This window comes from Phyllobates terribilis, unplaced genomic scaffold, assembly GCF_046119375.1.
Source record: "Phyllobates terribilis strain yellow unplaced genomic scaffold, ASM4611937v1 Scaffold_1__5_contigs__length_1240528914, whole genome shotgun sequence".
Lineage (NCBI taxonomy): Eukaryota > Metazoa > Chordata > Amphibia > Anura > Dendrobatidae > Phyllobates > Phyllobates terribilis.
The window spans coordinates 775,934,521-775,954,668 of NW_027362761.1; the positions used below are offsets into that span (position 1 = coordinate 775,934,521).

The window sequence follows — 20,148 nt, forward strand, 5'->3', positions numbered from 1 at the left end:
TTGGACATGAACTCGGCTCATCTGGATGCCATCACAGCAAGACACTGAGGAGCTTCACTGAGGAGCTTCTCAGTGTCTGCGGCATGGCAAGCTGGATGGCAGCGTTCTGCTATGATCCAGCCTGTCATGTCAATGTAGCAGAGCTGAAGCCGTCCTGGGGACCATGGAAAGGTAAGGATGAGGTTGGTTTATTATTTTATTTTTATTGCAGGAGATCGTTGGCTTCAGCTGGAATGGGCGATACGGTAAGTAGGGTTTAATTTAGAACATTAAAGGAATGTGTCTTTATTTCAATTAAGGGACTTTATTCTGGGTGTTTGTGTTTTTTTTACCTTTGACTATGGGGTTAGTAATGGGGGTGTCTTATAGACGCCTCTCCATTACTAACCTAGGCTTGATGTCTGCTGGCATTATAAGCTGACATCAACCCCAACCCTATTACCCCACTGCCACCGCTACAAGGCAGTGGGAAGAGCGAGGCTAAGTGCCAGAATTGGCACATCCTATGGATGCGCCATTTCTGGGGCGGCTGACGGCTGGCGTTTCTAGCCTGGGAGGGGGCCAAATGTCATGGCACCCTTCCTGGGCTATTAATATCAGCCCCCAGCTGTCTGCCTAGCCTTTGCTAGCTATTAAAATAGGGGGGACCCTACGTCATTTTTTTTGGGGTCCCCCATTTTAATAGCTAGTAAAGGCTAGGTATTCAGCTGGGGGCTGATATTAGTAGCCTGGGAAGCTCCGTGGGTATTACCCCCTTCCCAGGCTTCAAACATCTGTCCCAGCCGTCTGCTTAACCTCCGCTAGAGACTAAAATTACGGGGAACCCCACGCCAATTTTTTTTTTAATAAATCCTTTAACACTAAATGACAAGTACAGTAACCAACACTGTCACTGTACTTATTATATATGTGACTGACATGTTTCTGTCTATCTAATCTATGTGTGATGCTCTATTCTTTCTGTTCTAAATTGTCGGTACCGGTGTATGCCGCTGCTGAATTGCCTGCTTTTCATGTTTCACTGTGAGCACTGTTCCCATCGATTTGGGCAACCACTGTAATGCCACAACCACCATGGCTGTGGCATTACAGTGAGTGGCAGACAATCCCTCCATGATTGGTGCTCTAAATAGCGCCAGACATGCAGTACGGGGACCCGAGCTCCCGCCGAGCATCTCGAAAGTACTCGGCGAGCTCCGAGCATCTCGAGTACTGAGATGCTCGGGCGAGTACCGAGCAGTGGCGAGCATGCTCGCTCATCACTTATTAACAGTATCACTGTGAAAAAATCCAGTTACGCTTTTGGTGCACGAACAGTTATCGAACATAACCTCGAACAGCCGAATTTTTTGCAAATTGTTCGAGTTCGTCGAACGACTCGAACACCGCCCAAAACAGCTCGAATTTGAGATTGGCGAACAGTTCGAGTCGAACACCGCTCATCTCTATTAGTGGCGCTATAATAATAAATAATAATCATTACAAAGCTTATTCCTATACTTTGTTAAATACGGACAGTACATGGATGCCATCTGTGTGCTGTACGTGTTTTCCAAGGACTACTAGACTTGTATTGGCCCTTTTCATCTGTGTTGCCCAAAAATATGGACATGTCTCCATGTGTTTTACACCAACACACGCTCCATGAAAACACACAGAAATGTGAGCAGCATAGATTATAATGGGTACGTGTTTCATCCGTGAAAAATCAGGTACAACACATACATGCAATAGAAACGTTTGAATGAGGCCTTAGAGAGTTATTGCAGTAAACTTATCAGAATAAGCTGTCATGTGTGTTCATGAGGAACAGAACTATTTTAGGCCATCATTTCACTTTTTCTGACCTCAGCCGCTCCTTTTTATTTGCTTTCCCTTTTTCTCCCTCCTGCTACTTTCCTTTCTCATTAGATTTAAACCAAAGGTGTAATTTGATCCCTGATGGACAGGTGAGCGATAGCTGATGCTTAGATGATATATACAGCTTTCTAATTTGTGTTTGAATTTACATTCAGAGTCTGGATACAGATGCATAGCCAGTTCTGCTCTTAGCGGAGAACTGAGTATACTTGTATCCAGTCTAGGTAATGCTCTGTAAGCGAAACATCGTGAATTTCTAAAGGAAATATTGTAGCAAACTAGCTGAGCAATAATTCATCTGCTGTTTATTCACATATCCAGCCTTAACCTAAATACTTCAAGCCACCAAGTACGGACCATCATGCACAGATCAGCCTCAGGACTCCTGACCCAAACTCGACAGCCTCATATACAGTATCCCTATGAGGCTATCGAGTTTGTGTCAAGAGACCCGAAGGCTGTCTGTGCATGATGGTCCGTACTTGGTCCATGACACACAAATGAATCCTGCCTAAAGATCATTGCTTAGACTGCATACATCTGTATTAAACTCCCTGCTGAGAGCAGGACTAGCTATGCACAAGGTTTTCAGCCTGTGGATGAGACAGTGTTATCATTCACTGTCAGCAAAATAATAAATGAGTAGAAATGGTGAGGAACTGGAAAATTTATCAGTAAGTTGTATAACTTTACTTTTATATTGTGTCTAAACCTTATTTATATAAATATAAAAGCAGTAATCTGCTTTAAAGTGGTTGTCCACTAGTTGGACAACCCCTTCTTCAATGACAAGAAAAAATAAGAAAAACTTATACTCACTAGGACCGTCCCAGCAATGTCGGGTCCGGCGCTCGTGAGATTATGTCATGTATGTGCTTCAGCCAACCAGTCTAATAGTTTCACAGGGGAAAAGGTAGCCATAACCATTAGATCAATATGGGCAACACCTTGCAATTTTGTGTATAAGTTTTTCCAAAATTTCCCCTGAAAGGAAATGTTAGGGGATTTCAACATGTCCGATTCTTTCCCAGGAGAGATAAGCGGTCACCAGAAATGTAAGGTGCTTACTCTCCCCTATCATTCAGAATATTGTCACTAAGAACATGCATGTGTATTCAGGGTGTAGGGGGGTTCAGGAGCAATAGCTGTTAGGCTGTGTGCCCACGATGCATTTTTTAAAAACGCATGGTAGAAGGCCTGCCATGTTACCCAATGATAATCCGCATGTGCTGTGTACATGCTGCGGAAATTTCCGCTGCGGATTATCATTGCGGAAAAATATGCAGCACTACCAATTATTTTGCGGAAGCGCTGCGTTTTTGCCGCCATTGACTTGCATTGGAACGCATGTAATCCGCATCACTGGATCTGTACATGCGGATTACATGCGTTTCAATGTGCGGGTGGTACCCGGGTCTGGAGAAGAGGAGCGTCTCCTCCGTACCCGGGTACCATAGAACCTGTAAAAAAAAGAATAAAATAAAAAATGAACATTATACTTACCTTCTGATGGCCCCCAGTGTCTTTGTCCTGACTTGCCGGCAGTTCGCAGTGGACTCAAGGACTTGCCATGACGTCATTTAGTCATGTGACGGGTGACGTCATCAGGTCCTTTCAGTGTACCGCGAGCTGTCGGCAAGCAGAGACGCATCAAATAAAGACTCTGGGGGCCATCAGAAGGTAAGTATAGATTTATTTTTTAACATTCTTTCGGTCACACTATATATGCCGTTTGCATGGATTTATATAGTGTGACCTAGTTGTCACAAGCACTTTCCAAGTGATGCTAATCGCTTGGAAAGCGCTTCTCAACCCGCATGTGGAAATGCAAGTGAAGAACGCTTCACATCCGCATGTTCCTGGCAGGAAAAACGCATGTACAATCCACATGTACAATCTGCATGTACAATCCGCATGCGTTTTTTCTGCCAGGGAGATGCAGAAACACTCAGGAAAAAATCTGGAGCATTTCTGCATTGTGGGCACATAGCCTAAGACAAACAAATCTAAAGTGTGACACCTTCACATTAGACTAATGAACTGATTGCAGTAATCTATAGTGTGTATTTTAGATAGATAAATTGACATTAGTGATTGACAGCTTAAACATAAGTAAGACTTATGAAAAATTTCCTTCTTCATGTATGCAAATTGTCTCTTCAGATAGGAAAAGGACTTGCTACTTCCAATAGATGGCACTAAAGTTCAAGTCCTCTTCCTCTCTAAAGACACAATTTGCATATTTAATTTCCCAGAGGAGCATGCAATGCATTTAAGCCTCCTCATACTGGCATGCCACTCTCCTTAAGGAGAAAACTTACCCCTTAGATCCTTCTACATGTAATCTTTTATGTATTCTTCAAAGCATGTTCAACCAAATGGTGTCTTATTACAATATGCACTGCTATTTCAGACAAGATAATGAAGATCATAAATAATCACAGCAGATCCCACACTTGTGTGTCTGTTTTGTATATTTCCAAATTTCAAATTGAATAAGAAAAACAAATGCAACAGTATAGATAGAAGATGTGACTGATAACACACTGCTTAGAAGAGTAACAATGAGGAGAGAGTACAGCGTTTACTTTAGCTGGGCGTACTCGGTTTGCATGAACACAATTATAATTAATTATTGTAATTTTTGATCTTTGCCATGTTACTACTGCAGTACAGTGAGCAGCTATAAAATGTAACCTTAAGGCATCATTCAGACATCTGTGAGTCATGCACATGTTCTGTCTGTTTTTCACGCATAGAGCATGTACCCATTATAGTCTATTGGGCTGTTCATATGTCCATGTTTCTTTGTGAACCATTCGTCTTCGAAAAAATCACAAAGACATGTCTGCTTTTGATCCAAGTCATGGATCAAAATTACCCATACAAGTCTTTGTGTCCATGAAAATCACATATCAAAACTATCCATAAAAGTCTATGGCCCCATGAAAATCATGGATCAAAATTACCCATACAAGTCTGTGGGTCCATGAAAATCATGGTTCAAAATTACCCATACAAGTCTGTGAATCCATGAAAATCATGGATCAAAATTACCCATACAAGTCTGTGGGTCCATGCAAATCATGGATCAAAATTACCCTAACAAATTTGTGGGTCCATGCAAATCTTGGATCGAAATTACCCTAACAAGTCTGTGGGTCCATGAAAATCATGGATGAAAATTACCCATACAAGTCTGTAGATCCATGAAAATCATGGATTAAAATTACCCATAGAAGTCTGTAGATCCATGAAAATCATGGATTAAAATTACCTATACAAGTCTGTGGGTCCATGCAATTCATGGATCAAAATTACCCTAACAAGTCTGTGGGTCCATGCAAATCATGGATCAAAATTACCCATACAAGTCTGTGGGTCCATGAAAATCATGGATCAAAATTACCCATACAAGTCAGTGGGTCTATGAAAATCATGGATCAAAATTACCAATACAAGTCTGTGAATCCATGAAAATCATGGATCAAAATTACCAATACAAGTCTTTGGCTACGTAACAATCATGGACGGCACACATAGCCATCAGTGTGTTGTCCGTGAATAACATTGTAATATATAGGAGAAGCTTTGTAACGTATTTTTTCATGTGTGAAAATCAATGATGAAACACTGGTGGTAAAAACTGACACTGACCAAACGCTGATGACACTTGGATCCAAAACACTGGTGATGTTTTTACGCACCTGAAATATCACGGACGTCTAAATGAGGCCTAAAGGGAATTGTTCAGGGGAATTTTGCTCTCTTATCTATGAATGTTTTACTGTGAGAAAAGATACTGTAGATGTACATAGTGCCGGGCTTGGGAAGAAGTGAGTGCCTTCTCCGCGCTTGTCTTAGTCTGATTGATGGATGTCCTTAACACAACATTTTTTTCTACTCCAGTGCCTACTGCAATTTTAAAAGTTCTTGGTATCTTTTGGGGAACCTGTAGCCAGGCTAAGCTGCCCCGTGTTGGGAAATACTACCCTATAACGCAATCATTGCTCTGTTTGCAAGTTGAAACGTTCTAATAATAAGTTCACAGGGAGTCCTGCAAATCCTGTAGATCAGCAGATACCGGCATGAAACATCCTGTGCCTGCTGCTAGGTTAAAATGGCCAAAATTAGCAGTTTTCTTGCTTTTTTTATTAGAATATTTACATATTTATTATTATTATTATTATTATTATTATTATTATTATGGGTTTTTTTAACTGTTGATTAACCATAACGAAACATTATCAAGTATGGGACAGATTCTATGTTAACTATACAAAATAGTTGAAGATAAAAGGGTGGTGGTGGGATTTCATTATAAGGGTACATTAACCCTTCGAGGCCTGGATTATTTTTATGTCTTTTGTACTTTATTATTCGCTTCACTCTGCCAGGAATTATAACATTTTAATTTTTTTATCAATATACCAATATGAGGTAATTTTTGTGGGACTAGTTATAGTTTTGAGCAACATATAATGTTCTTAAAAACAAGAAAAAAATCCATGTGCAGTGTAAAAAAACAACAACCCACAATTCCACTTTGGGTTTTGTTTTTAAGGTGTTCAGTATGCTGTAAAAATTACATGACAACATTATTCTGGGTAATATGATTATGCCAATACCAAACATAAGATTCTAAAAAAAAAAATTTGTAGTTAATAAAATAATTTATAAAAATTACATTTTGTTTTATGTCACCATTTTGGCAGACCCCTAACATTTTCCATTCTTTTGTTAATGGACCTGTGTGAGTGCCATTTTTTTGTGGGCCAAGCTGAAGTTTTTACTCTTACCAACATTTTGATCGCTTTTTATTTCATTTTTGTGAAGAGGTACAATGACCAAAAAAAGTTAATTCTAGCACTTTTAATAATAACTAATTAACTATTTTTTTTTACATTTTGGCATTCACCTTATCGGACAAATATTTTTAGATTTTATTACCTTGGGCAATTACAGTCGCAGCAATGCCAATTATCTTAATCTTTTTATTTTTTTTACATTTTACTATTTGCATTTAGGGAAAAGGTGGGTAATTTAAACTTTTACATTTTGTTGTGTTTTTTATTATATTTTTTAATGTTTTAGACCCTTTTAATTAGTCCCCTAAGGTTTGTTGAGCTTGTGATCACTTGTTCTCCTGTTCAATTCACGGCAATACTGCAGTATTGCACTGTGTTGTGAAATTGACAATTTCTGAGTTATAATATGGCAAACACTACGTTTGCTGCCTTTTAAATGCCGCTGTCACACTTGACTTTGGCATTTAAGGGATTAAACGGATGCAACTGGAGCAATCAGTCACTGTCTGGTGCCGGCTATGTAAGAGCCGGCACTCTTGCTGTACAGGGCGGGCTCAGTTCCTGAGCTTGCTCCGTGCAGTGATGGCATACAGCTGGCGTATCTGTACTGTAGCCATCGCCGAAGCAGTTAAGGGCTATGTTCTCAGCATGTATTTATATAGCTGGTGGTATTATTTAGGAAATTTTATTTATGTTACTTATTCAATGTCTGTATATGCTATTAAAGCTACATACTTTAACTTCTAAAAGGGCATATGTCTTAAGTAATTTATAACACAGACGTTTGTAAAGATTTAACTAAATCAAACTCTTGTCAAAATCCAATTAGTAACTGAAAATGTGCCCATCCTTTCCACATATTTCGACAAGGGCTACAATTAGATATATTCTCGAATAGACACATGTAACATATATGTTTTTTTTTTTAAGTTTCCCATCTCACACTGATCATCTTGGGATAGCTCGAGCCAAAAGGAAAAAAGTATGGAAGGACATTTATATATTTACTCAAACTCATAGCTCATTTCCTAGTTTTGTTTGAGTCCTTGACATGAAAGGGCTGGTAGAAATTAGTTTGGGTTAACATGCATATTTGATCTAGCTGCTAAAGCAGCAGAAATATTCCAGCACACTTGATAATATAGCCTAAAAAGGATGTATCATCCTGTTTGCAAGCTGTGACCAAGGATACTGCTCAGTTTTTAAGAAAAAAAAAATGAAATTATTCATTGGTTCTTACATAAATCACTAAACATTCTTAACAGCAGTCATAGGGCAGGTAATATGCCAGGAGAAATGTTTATTCCTTGCTTTATAAAGACAGCTGAATACAAATGTACAGGCTGAAAGATTATCTAGGCAAATACTGAAGCTATGACGAGCTTTCTTTTTCCAATACATCCTGTCCTTATTTGTACAGAGATGTAAGAATACATTGTCATGGTCTGATTGTGATTAAAAGGAAAGGAATAAACATTGCATAACACAAATTAATTGTAATCATTTCTCCTAGCTACAGAAGTTGTAGGGTGGAAGAGGTATTGTGATTCAGTCTACTATTGAAACTGACCATACCTTCTTTTAAAGCATGAAGAATTACCAGCATCCATGACTATTCCGTTAACATGGGTGCTCAGGATAAATCCTGCATTTGTGGTCAGTGTACAAACAATAGATGTGATTACCTGTATGCCACTTATGCGAAAGACTGCTGCTGGGATGGCTGCAATGTCACACACTGGTTCTTACTGGTTGCACTTCTAAAGCAGCTGCTATAATTCCATGCTAAGGCATCCCAGAAGAGCACCATAAATAACATTATCGTATGGGGGTGGGACCTGGAGGCAGATCATTTTGACAGTGTTCCTGAACTTGTCTACCAGAAGTAAAAAAAACTTTCTCTACACCCTTTATTGTCAATCAAGGGCATAACAATTCCTCAAAGCTAGATTACAAAGGAGCAACTGCAGAACTGCATAGGTAATATGGTAGGGTTATTTGTAATTAGCTGAACTAGTTAACTAATAATAAACTACTTAAGCTGGATATTTCTTGGTGTTGTACAAAACTTACATCGATAAAAATGAATAAAGAAAATTGCAAAAAATATCTAGTATGTTTTTGAGAAAAGTCCTTTTGAGATAAGGACATTTTTGGTCGAATATTGCACACCTTAAATAACTCTTCACTCTTATGGGTCGAGTTTGCGCAAAGATTATGTTTCTTCCCTTGCATTTTAAATGGGAATGTTTAATCAGAAAATTACGTTATTAAAATACGTTTTATTATATACAGTTTGTTTTTACATTTTTGTTCTGTTTGGATATGGAAAAATATTGAAAAATGTTCTGTTTTCACACATTGTTTTAGAGCTTTAGTGTGTAGACTGGGACAGGATCAACAGAGGGTGGGAAAATGGAAGCTCTATTTCTTTGCTGAATACCTTCATAAGATAAGATAGCAGTATTGTACATACAGATAAGACTAGTATCTTTCCTGTCCCTTACTGCTCTGCTAAAGGAGATACACTGCATCCATTCCTGATGCAGCTTATCACCATAAACATGAGATAAAAGTTGCCCGATCCCAATGATTCACAAAAACCCAAAGACTAATATGTATTGTGGTGTCCCAGCAGCAGGTGTCAGGAGAAAGAAGACTCAAACTTTTGTTACTGCAAGAGGAGTAATGTTTCTCCTTGTGGAGAGTGATATGCCGGCTCTGGCATGCCAAGGTAAGGAGGCTTACTCGCCATACAATGCTTCTCTGGGAAATGTACTATGCAAATTGCCTCTTCAGAGAGGAAGAGGACTTGAACTCTATAATGCCACCTGTTGGAAGCAGCAATACTAAAAGTCACTATTGACCCTTTAACGAATCTTACAATATGACTTAGAATAAAAGCCCAATTAGAATCTCAATTTTGAAATTTACTGCTTGTTAATATTTTCAGCCGTTTTTGAGATATTAACTTTTTTTTTTTCCAGCTCATTGTCTTGGAGACCGACCAGGGCAGCAGAACATGTGCAATGCTTATAAGATCTTTACTATTGAGACTGCAGCGGTGGTCGGTCTGCTAGGCAACAAGTTGTAAACAAAGAAAAGTGTTACTATGTCAAGAACGGCTGCAAATTTTATTAGGTTATAAATTGCAGAGGTGCTTGCCTTTACAAGTAAGTATACTAGAATATCTATAAAGATGGGAATAACCCTTAAATTAGTGACATTAAAATCAAAACTACATAGCATTTTGTTGATGTTTATAGAAAAATAACAATTAGGTCAAAGATGCAAACTGACACATTTTTTTAAGAAACTTTCTTAGGCTTTATTCACATGTGCTTTGGAGGCACCTTTAGAGTCCATTGTCTTGGGCAGAAAATATACTGCTGCAAGCAGCACTTTTTTCCCCAATATAACATGACACCCTGTGACAGCTTCCATTATAAGTCAGGCATTGCCCATGCTAACTGCGTAATGGATCTGGAACTACATTATAGTTTTTGTTTATCACAGATGTTAGTCTGAGTCTTACTAAAGCATATATGCATGTCTTATGCTTGTAGCTGAGAACCTTGACACCCTAGTGTGAAGACAATGTTATTTTTACCTCTTCTTTATTTTTGGAAGATGTGGGAATTAGAATTCAGCAAGAGGTCAACAGCAAAATCCTTTACAGCATTTGAGGCTATTGACAAGACAGCGCTGTGTGAACTACAGTGGTTGCAAAGCCTTACTAGTAGCAGAAGGGGCAGCATGTTTCTTACAGTAGTTAATCCTATCTATCAGCATCGGTTAAAATTCATCCCATCTGTTTTGAGTGTGAGAGGACTAGTGATGAGCGAGTGTGCTCCCAACTGCTCGGTACTCGCCCGAGCATCTCACTGCTCGAGATGCTCAGCGAGTACTTCCTGGATGTTCGGGCGGGAGCCTGTCTTAACAGCGAATAAACATGCAGGGATTCCCTGCCACTCACTGTAATGCTGCAGCCATGTTGGTTGTGGCAGTACAGTGATTGGCTGGCCGCATAGCGTTATCGGGTCTATATCAGACCCTGTGACCCTGTGCTTGTCACAGTCTACCCTTCAGACAGGCAGAGTAGGGAGAGCTGCTGCTGAGCTAGGGAGAGAATGGACGGTTTATTAGTGAGGTATTAGCTATTCCAAAGGTATTAGGTATACCACAGCTATATATACACATCTGAACTAACAGTCCTTCTAAGGACTAATCCAGCTGCATATATTCTTAATCTTGATAGCAGGAGTTAGGCAAGCAGAGTTTGTGGAGAGTGTATGAGCAGAATAGGGTCCATTGCACGTTCTGTCTGCTATGCTGCTGTTACAGATATCCATAGCCCTAGATATCAGGGCTAATTTTTTTTTGCTCTTAATCCTGATTATTTGCTTAAAAAGCAATACAGTACAGTATTTATTTGAATTGCTGTATTGTGAAAGCAGAGAAACTTGTCCATCATCAGATGTGATCCGATATTATTGCGGTAATAATCGTGACATTTCTTGGAGCGTGCCAAATATTACACTCCAGTTAAAGTCTGCCAGTTGTGTGTTGTTCAACCTATTCACACTTAGTCACTGACCAATACCATATCTCTAACGCCACTGCCTAAAACCGTAGTCATCAGACGTGATCCCATATTACTGCAGTAATAATCGTCACAATTTTTGAAGCATGCCAAATATTACACTCCAGTTAAAGTCTGCCAGTTGTGTGTTGTTCAACCTATTCACACTTAGTCGCTGACCAATACCATATCTATAAGGCCACTGCTTAAAACCATGGTAATCAGACAGGATCAGAGGTGAAGGTCATGGGCAAGATGAAATTGTGCCTGCTGAGGGAGCACAACAAACACCCACATCATGCTGAACTACCTTCCTGTCCAAATTTGTAGGGGGCTGCGGAACACCACTCTTGAAGCCAAAGCAGTGTGAAAAGGTTGTTGGTTGGATAGCAGATAATGCTTCCAGTCAGTTAGCCACTACTGTCACCCTGTCTTCCTCACGGTCCAGTCTCAGTAGCCGTGAGTCTGGACCACATATTCTTTACCCTGATCCACCTTCCTCCCACCATGCCGAGTGCCTGGAGGCAAGTGATCCCACACTTGGACACTCTGAAGAGCTGTTCACTTTTCCATTTACAGATTCGGGCCTCTCACCCTACCCGCTTCAAGTGGGGCAAGAGGAGATCTCATACCAAAATATTTGAACAGCCACTATCACACGAAGGCGACAGTGGAAAATTGCAATTACTGTCGCAAGAGGTGGATGATGATGATGAGACACAATTGCCAACATTAAGGAGGAGGCCCAGGGTGCGTACGTGGAAGATAAGGTGGTGGATGAGAAAGTTACTGACCCAACCTGGCAAGGTGACATGCATAGCAAGGACAGCAGCACACAGAGCGAGGGAGGCGTAGCACCACAACAAGCAGGAAAAAGCAGAGGGTTGGCCACAGACACAAGGCGTGCAAGCGTTCCCAGGAACACCAACACAAGGGAAGTTGCCAGTCCAACTGTTAGGTCTTCCATAGTCTGGCTCTTTTTTAAAGACTGTCCAGATAACCCCAAAAAGGCCATTTGCAACATCTGCCATGCCAGCATCAGCAGGGGCAGCGGAACTACCAGCCTGACCACCACCAGCATGCTCAGGTACATGACAGCAAAGCACCCAACTAGTTGGGCCGAACGCCAGGGTCCAGAAACAGTGTCTGCGAGTGACACCACTGCCTGTTCCGCTGTTGTCACTGGTGTGTCAGATGTGACAGACAATCGCTCTGCAGTTGGCTGCAGAAGGTCTCTTCGTTTGGCATTGAAGACAGCTTTTTAAATCTGTCTTACTTTAGGACCCAGCGGATACCTCCCTCTTGCTCTGATATGTTTAAATACTTTCAGTTTGCTACAGGGAGGCGCCAGTGATATTCACATGTTCCCTTGTAAAGGCTTGGAGTGATTGCAATCAGCTTTCTTCCTCTCTGGTGCCTTGGAGGACGCTTGGTGTAATCTCTCTGAAGTTTCCTCCCCCTGTGTTTTTCTCTCTCGTTGTCTTTAGTTTATAGTGGGGACTGACCAGTGCTCATCCCTCCCCTTCCCTATCCAGGGTCTAGGTCTAGGGATATACAGGGCTTGGGTTTCCTGCTCGGCGATTGGTGAGGAGCCAATATAGGGATGGTAGGGGAGACAGGGTGATATTAGATCAGGCTAGGGGTCTCAACTTCCCCTTTCCCTAGTGTCTGGGCTCCCTTCCCCTCATCCCTTCATGTTGCACTTTGTCTTACCTACACTGTGCGTGACATTATTACAACTGACACGTGGTTTTATTTGTGTTTTTTTTTTTTCGGGCGTGTTTTTTTTTCCCTTTCTCCCTTGGATATGGTTTCAGTTGCAGAGCTCACAGAGCAGCTGCGCTGTCTGTCTCTGGAGGTGACTGGCCTCCACTGTGAGGTTCAACAGAAGCATCAGCGGCTGCAGGTCGCTAATGTTGCGGTCTCTGCAGGTAGGCCAATCCAGCTTGAATCCAAGGTTGCCCTCCCAGACAGGTTTTCAGGAGGTAGGGACAAGTTTTTTGTGTTCAAAGAGGCCTGCAAATTGTACTTTAAACTTCGTTCTTACTCCTCCGGAAATGAGGAACAACGAGTGGGAATTATAATCTCACTGCTGCAAGGAGATCCTCAATCTTTGGCTTTTTCCTTGCTGCAGGATTCGGTTTGTCTCCAGTCAGTGGAGGTTTTTTTTGTGGCCCTGGCCCTCATCTGTGATGACCTTGACCGATTCGCCTTGGCTGAGTCTAGGCTACGTCGCCTGCAGCAGGGGAATCGGTCAGTGGAGACATACAGCTCTGAATTCCGTAGATGGGCAACGGATACAAAATGGAATGACTCAGCTCTTAGAAGCCAATTTTGACAGGGCCTTACTGAAAGGTTGAAAGATGCTTTGGCAGTATTTGAAACCCCTGAGTCCTTTGAGGCTGCCATGTCGTTGGCTATACGTGTTGATAGACGCCTTAGGGATAGGTTGGTGATACCACCTTCTCCGGGGCCTTCTTGTCGGGGTTATGCCTCTTTGCCGGGGGTAGCGGTCTGGTGGTGAACCAGTACAGGGGGAGGTGGAGGAACGCATGCAGTTAGGGGTTGCCTCTGCATCGTACATTTCCCCGGAGATTCGCAAACAAAAAGGCGTATTTTTTGTGGAAAAAACTGACATTTTATTGGTGCCTGTCCTTCGATTCCTAAGCAAAAATAGACTCAATTAACCCTTGGTAGTCTGGAGTTGGACATGAATTGGTGCATTTATCGTCAACCTGCAGTTCCCGGTTTGTTCTGACAACCAAGTTGGTGCTAGAGAGAAAAAACGAGAACATTTCTGTGTTTGTTTACAGTGGAGATGGAGTCAGCATGGTTGATGCTGAGTTTGTGAGAACTCATGGTCTTTCTTGCTCTAATTTAGCTAAACTTATTCCCATCTTCGCCATCAACTCAGCGCCACTTGCACAGAAAGCTCTGACTCAGATTGTACATAATGTAACACTGAAGGTGGGGTTAGTTCATTGTGAGATAATCCCTTGCTATGTCCTGGACGGTCTTCCCACCTCAAATGTTTTGGGTCTACCCTGGTTGGTGAAATATAATCCGTTGGTGGATTGGCAAGCCAGGGAGATCATTGAATGGGGAGATTACTGCCATGAGAACTGTTTAGATATTTTCCTTTCTACAGTCTCTACGGAAATCTTACCTGCTTTTCTGTCTGGTTTTGAGGACGTTTTTTCTGAGAGGGGATGTCAGGATTTGCCTCCTCATCGTGCATATGACTTTCCTATTAATCTGAGCCGGAGCTAAACTACCAAAGTCCAGATTGTATAATCTTGTATAATCTTTCTGGCCCTGAGAGACAAGCTATGAAGGATTTAATTGCGGAAAGTCTGGAGAAGGGACATATTAAACCCTCATCTTTGCCCGTGGCGGCAGGGTTCTTCTTCATGAAGAAAAAAGATGGCGGCCTACATCCCTGTTTAGATTTCCGGGAATTAAATCAAATTACCATCCGAGATCTATACCCTCTTTCTCTGATTCCAGATTTGTTCAGCCAGGGGGACGCTCCTGCCTCCTGCCCTTCAGGAAGGTTATTTGTAACATCTAATCTGCGCCGCAAAGTAATTAAGGAACATCACAACTCTGTGTTTGCTGGTCATCTACGTGGTAAGGCAACTGCGAACCTCCTCTCTCGTCATTTTTGGTGGCTGGGGTTGCATTGGGATGTGGTTGAACACATCTGCTTGTAGTATTTATGTGCATTCTAAATGATCACATACCCGTCCGTCTGGTACTCTTCTTCCGCTAACTATGCCTAGCAGACCATGGACACATACAGTACAGACCAAAAGTTTGGACACACCTTCTCATTTAAAGATTTTTCTGTATTTTCATGACTTTGAAAATTGTACATTCACACTGAAAGCATCAAAACTATGAATTAACACATGTGGAATTTTATACTTTACAAAAAAGTGTGAAACAACTGAAAATATGTTTGTATAATTGTATAATATAATACCCTTTGTATAATTATAGGATTGATCTTTTGCATGTTTTGCAAGAGCCAGTGTCTTCGCCAACTGTCAGCAAAACTGGCGCATGACCTCAGCTTTCTTTGACCACATAATTGCTCCCCTGAAGCCGGGTGTATGCTTCCCGGTTTCAGAGGCGCACTGCGTATGTCCTGAAGTGAGAAAGATCCTTCTGTACATGGGCAGTATGCCTCTGAAGTCGGGAAGCATACACCGGGCATCAGAGAAGCAATGATGATGATGTGGGCGAAGAGTTTTACAGAGAACTTGGGGTGCAGGCCATGCTGTGAGAACCAACTGGTCAGGGGAAAACAACACCCCATTGACTAGTCAAAGGCCTAATTAGCATATGAAATGTGTAGCGTCGGCGTCCCTGCCTCCTGCTAGGCAGGGACGCCGTTCCCCTCACCTCTCCGCTCCGTGCCCGGCGTCTTCCTCCCGCTCTGCTGGCAGCGCGCGCTGCTTCCCGGCCTCTGTGCTTAGGGCGCGCGCGCCCCCCCTCTCTTAAAGGGGCCGCGCGCGCCGTCCTAAGGAGTCTCCGGCCAATGGCCGGAGGACCTCACCATATATAAGGCACCTCCTCCAAAATGGAGGTGCCCGAGCAATGTTGTTGCAAAGCCTTTCAACTCTGCTTCAGCCCTCAGGTCCCGTTACCAGTTACCTGCCAGTCACCTGCTAGATTCCTGCTTGATACCTGCCCGATACCAGCCTGATATCTGCTTACCTGCTTGCTATCCTGTGGTCCGACAGTCTGCCTACCAGCACCTGCCAGTCTGTCTATGGATCAGTCCGCCTGCGGACCAGGAAGTACCTGCCAGATACCTGCCTGATACCTGCCTGCCTGTCCAGAGACTCTTACTCGCTCACCTGGGAGCGCTCACCTGCTACCTGCCTGCTAGCCTACCTGGAGGCTTAGCCGTCACTTGCTGTGACCACCTGCCTGTCCAGAGACTCTTGCCTGCTCACCTGGGAGCGCTCACCTGCTACCTGCCTGCTAGCCTACCTGGAGGCTCTGCCGTCACTTGCCGTGACCACCTGCCTGTCCAGAGACTCTTGCCCGCTCACCTGGGAGCGCTCACCTGCTACCTGCCTGCTAGCCTATCTAGAGACTCTTTCCCTGCTGTCACTTGCCGTGACCACCTGCCCGTCTAGAGACTCTTTCCCTGCTGTCACTTGCCGTGACCACCTGCCCGTCTAGAGACTCTTACCCTGCTGTCACTTGCCGTGACCATCCGCCTGTCAAGAGACTGTCCCCGTCACTTGCCGTGACCTCCTGCCCTTCTACCCAGAGACTGTCCCTGTCACTTGCCGTGACTACCTGCCCGCCTTTTCTGGGAGCCACCCTCTTCCTTACAAGGACTGCCCCTTTGTATAGTTGCTCAGAGGTTCCACCTCACAGTCCCGTTACAGTTTGCTCAGGCCATGGAACCCGGTGGCACCCAAGCTCCCTCGCTCTCGGACCTATGCCATGAACTGTCCCGTCAGAGGTCCCAACAGGAGTTCATCCTGAGTCACCTGCGTAGTGTTAACTCCCGCCTGGACACACTGACTACATCTTCGGGACCGGCTTCCAGTCGCACGACTCCTACCCCGGCAGCGTCGCTGCCCATCAATTCCATGGCATCTCTTCCCGGTCCCCGCCTCACCGCCCCGCCTCGTTTTGGCGGAGATCCCGGTCAGGCACGGGGCTACATTAACCTGTGCACTCTGCACTTCGAACTGTTGGCACATCAGTTTTCCACCGACCGAGCCAAAGTAGCCTTCATCATGTCCCATCTCACGGGGGAGGCGCTGGCTTGGCTAAATCCTCTATGGGAGAGAGGAGACCCTCTGGTGTCCAATCTGCCAGCCTTTCTCTCGGCTTTCCGGAAGGTCTTCGACGAACCAGGACGGAGGACCTCATCCGCCTCATCTCTGCTCCGCCTCCGCCAAGGAAGTCTCACCGTGGGCCAATATGCCATACGGTTCCGTACCCTTGCTTCGGAGCTTGCCTGGGATAACGACGCCCTGGTGTCCGTCTTCTGGGAGGGCCTGTCCGGCCGTATTAAAGATGAACTCGCCGGTCTGGACATTCCTACCACTCTCGACGACTTAATTACACTTGCCACCCGGATTGACATCCGGTTCCAGGAGCGCACCAAAGAGGTCACCCGTGAGAGGAGGTTTCCACGCCTTGCCCCTACCTTCCAGAGACCCGTCACTTCCTCCGTTACTCCTCCGGCGCACTCACCCGAGCCTATGCAGGTCGACCAGACCAAGATGGTCAAGACCCGTCAAGAATTACGCCGTGCCGAGGGGAGCTGCTTCTACTGTGGCAGTAAGGAGCACCGGATCCGTTCCTGCCCAGAGAGGTCGGGAAACGCCTGTGTCTAGGATCGCTCAGAGAGGTCACCCTAGACAGAAATAAACCCTCTCCATCTCTAATGCTGTCGGTCTCTATCATCTGCGGGGAGAATCGTTATTTTGAACTGGCTCAACTTGACTCTGGAGCTGTCGGAAATCTCATTTCTCAGTCTCTGGTAGAGAGATACCGCATTCCCACCAAACCTCTGGCTGTACCCTTATCTGTCGCCGCCGTGGATGGGGGCCTCTTACCACATCCCATCCAACTCATCACCGAATCCATAACTCTGCAGGTGGGAATGCTGCACTCTGAGAGCATCTTCTTCCATGTTCTGCCTGGACTCTCTCACGCCCTCTTGCTAGGCCTACCTTGGCTCCAGAGACACGCACCCGTGCTTGATTGGCAGACCGGAGAAGTTCTTCGCTGGGGACAGGACTGCCATAAGACTTGTTTAGTTCCCGTTCATCCTGCTCGTCCTTCTCCAACCCCAGCCAATCTACCAGGCCTACCGGTTCCCTATTGGTCTTTTGCGGACGTCTTTAATAAAAGAGAAGCAGAGACATTACCCCCTCATAGACCATACGACTGCCCAATTGACCTGATGCCCGGCGCTACTCCTCCCCGTGGGCGTATTTACCCTTTGTCCGCTGCTGAGACCCGGTCCATGTCTGAATATATTGAGGAGAATCTGGCCCTGGGATTTATCCGGAAATCTACCTCCCCGGCGGGAGCAGGCTTCTTCTTCGTCAAAAAGAAGGACGGCTCACTCCGTCCCTGTATAGACTATAGAGGCCTTAACCAGATCACAGTGAAGAATAAATACCCCCTTCCGCTCATTCCTGAATTATTTGACCGTCTGAGGGGGGCTAGAATCTTCACCCAGCTGGACCTCCGTGGGGCATATAATCTGGTCCGTATCCGTCAGGGGGATGAATGGAAGACGGCATTCAACACCCGGGACGGCCACTATGAATATCTTGTAATGCCCTTCGGTCTCTGTAACGCTCCCGCCGTCTTTCAAGAGTTGGTCAATGACATCTTCCGTGACCTTCTCTACTCCTGCGTGGTGGTATACCTGGACGACATCTTGGTCTTCTCTCCGGATCTTCTCACTCACCGGAGGGACGTTCGTCAGGTCCTGCTCAGGCTCAGGCAGAACCACCTCTACGCTAAATATGAGAAGTGCCTCTTTGAGCAGACCTCGCTTCCGTTCCTGGGCTACATAATCTCTCAGACCAGCCTACAAATGGACCCTGAGAAACTGTCTGCCATCCAGAAGTGGCCCCGACCAGAGGGGTTGAAGGCTATTCAGCGGTTCCTGGGCTTCGCCAACTACTACCGCCTCTTCATTCCACATTTCTCTTCCCGGACTGCCCCTATCTCGGCGCTCACCCGTAAGGGCGCTAATCCCAGAGAATGGCCGCCCGAAGCAGAGGAGGCCTTCCTTTCCTTAAAACAAGCTTTTTCCTCCGCCCCTGTGCTGCATCGTCCGGGCGGCAACAAACAATTCTTTCTAGAAGTCGACGCTTCCTCCTCCGGAGCCGGAGCAGTACTTACCCAAAAGTCGTCTTCCGGAAGAATGGTAATTTGCGGCTTCTTCTCCAATCTCTTCTCCTCTTCTGAGTGCAATTATTCTATAGGAGACCGAGAATTGTTGGCCATTAAGCTGGCACTGGAGGAGTGGCGTTACCTGCTCGAGGGGGCTCTTCACCCGGTAATAATTTACACGGACCACAAGAACTTGGCTTACCTCCAGAGTGCCCAGAGACTTAACCCGCGCCAAGCCCGGTGGTCCTTGTTCTTCGCCCGCTTTAATTTCATTCTTCATTTTCGGCCGGCTGACAAAAACATCAAAGCTGATGCTTTATCCCGATCCTTTTTGGTCTCTGATCTTGAGGAGGAGCCTAAACACATCATCGCCCCCTGCCAAAGTAATGCAAGTGGCCCCCTTGAATCTTAATCGTCTTCCACCCGGTAAGACGTTCGTAACTGTTCCTGATCGTGAGAAGGTTCTACACTGGGGACACTCGTCCAAGCTAGCTGGCCACGCTGGTCAGAAAAAGACCCTCCAGCTTATTACCCGGCATTACTGGTGGCCTACCCTGCACAAGGACGTAATAGACTTTGTTTCAGCCTGTGTGTCCTGCGCCCGCAACAAGGTTCCGAGACATCTGCCAGCCGTCCGTCTCCTTCCTCTTCCTGTACCTGCTACCCTGTGGCAGCATATAGCTATGGACTTAATAACGGACCTCCCTGTCTCTGCCGGTTGTACGGTCATATGGGTGGTCGCTGACCGCTTTTCCAAAATGGCTCACTTTATTCCCCTGCCGGGTCTCCCGTCTGCATCATAGTTAGCTAAAGACTTTATCCATCATGTCTTCCGTCTTCATGGTCTTCCTCTCCACATCGTATCCGACTGAGGGGTTCAGTTCACCTCTCGTTTTTGGCGAGCCATGTGTAAACTGCTGGGGGTCACCTTGGACTTTTCTTCTGCGTATCACCCACAGTCCAATGGCCAAGTAGAACGGATCAACCAAATTTTAACCAGTTACCTCC

At 44.6% G+C, this 20,148-nt stretch overlaps 1 protein-coding gene across 2 annotated transcripts in view; it reads right to left on the reverse strand.

The window, feature by feature from the left end:
• Positions 1–20,148, reverse strand: part of SLC20A2 (solute carrier family 20 member 2) — a 141,340-nt gene that overhangs the window by 87,752 nt on the left and 33,440 nt on the right. The window contains exon 1 of one of the 2 annotated variants that reach the window (XM_073636995.1): positions 8,354–8,482. The exons of the other annotated variant lie outside the window; for it this stretch is intronic. The gene's annotated coding sequence lies outside the window, so the exon portion shown is untranslated. Of the gene's footprint in view, positions 1–8,353; positions 8,483–20,148 lie in introns of those variants that run through there. 2 annotated transcript variants of the gene reach the window in all.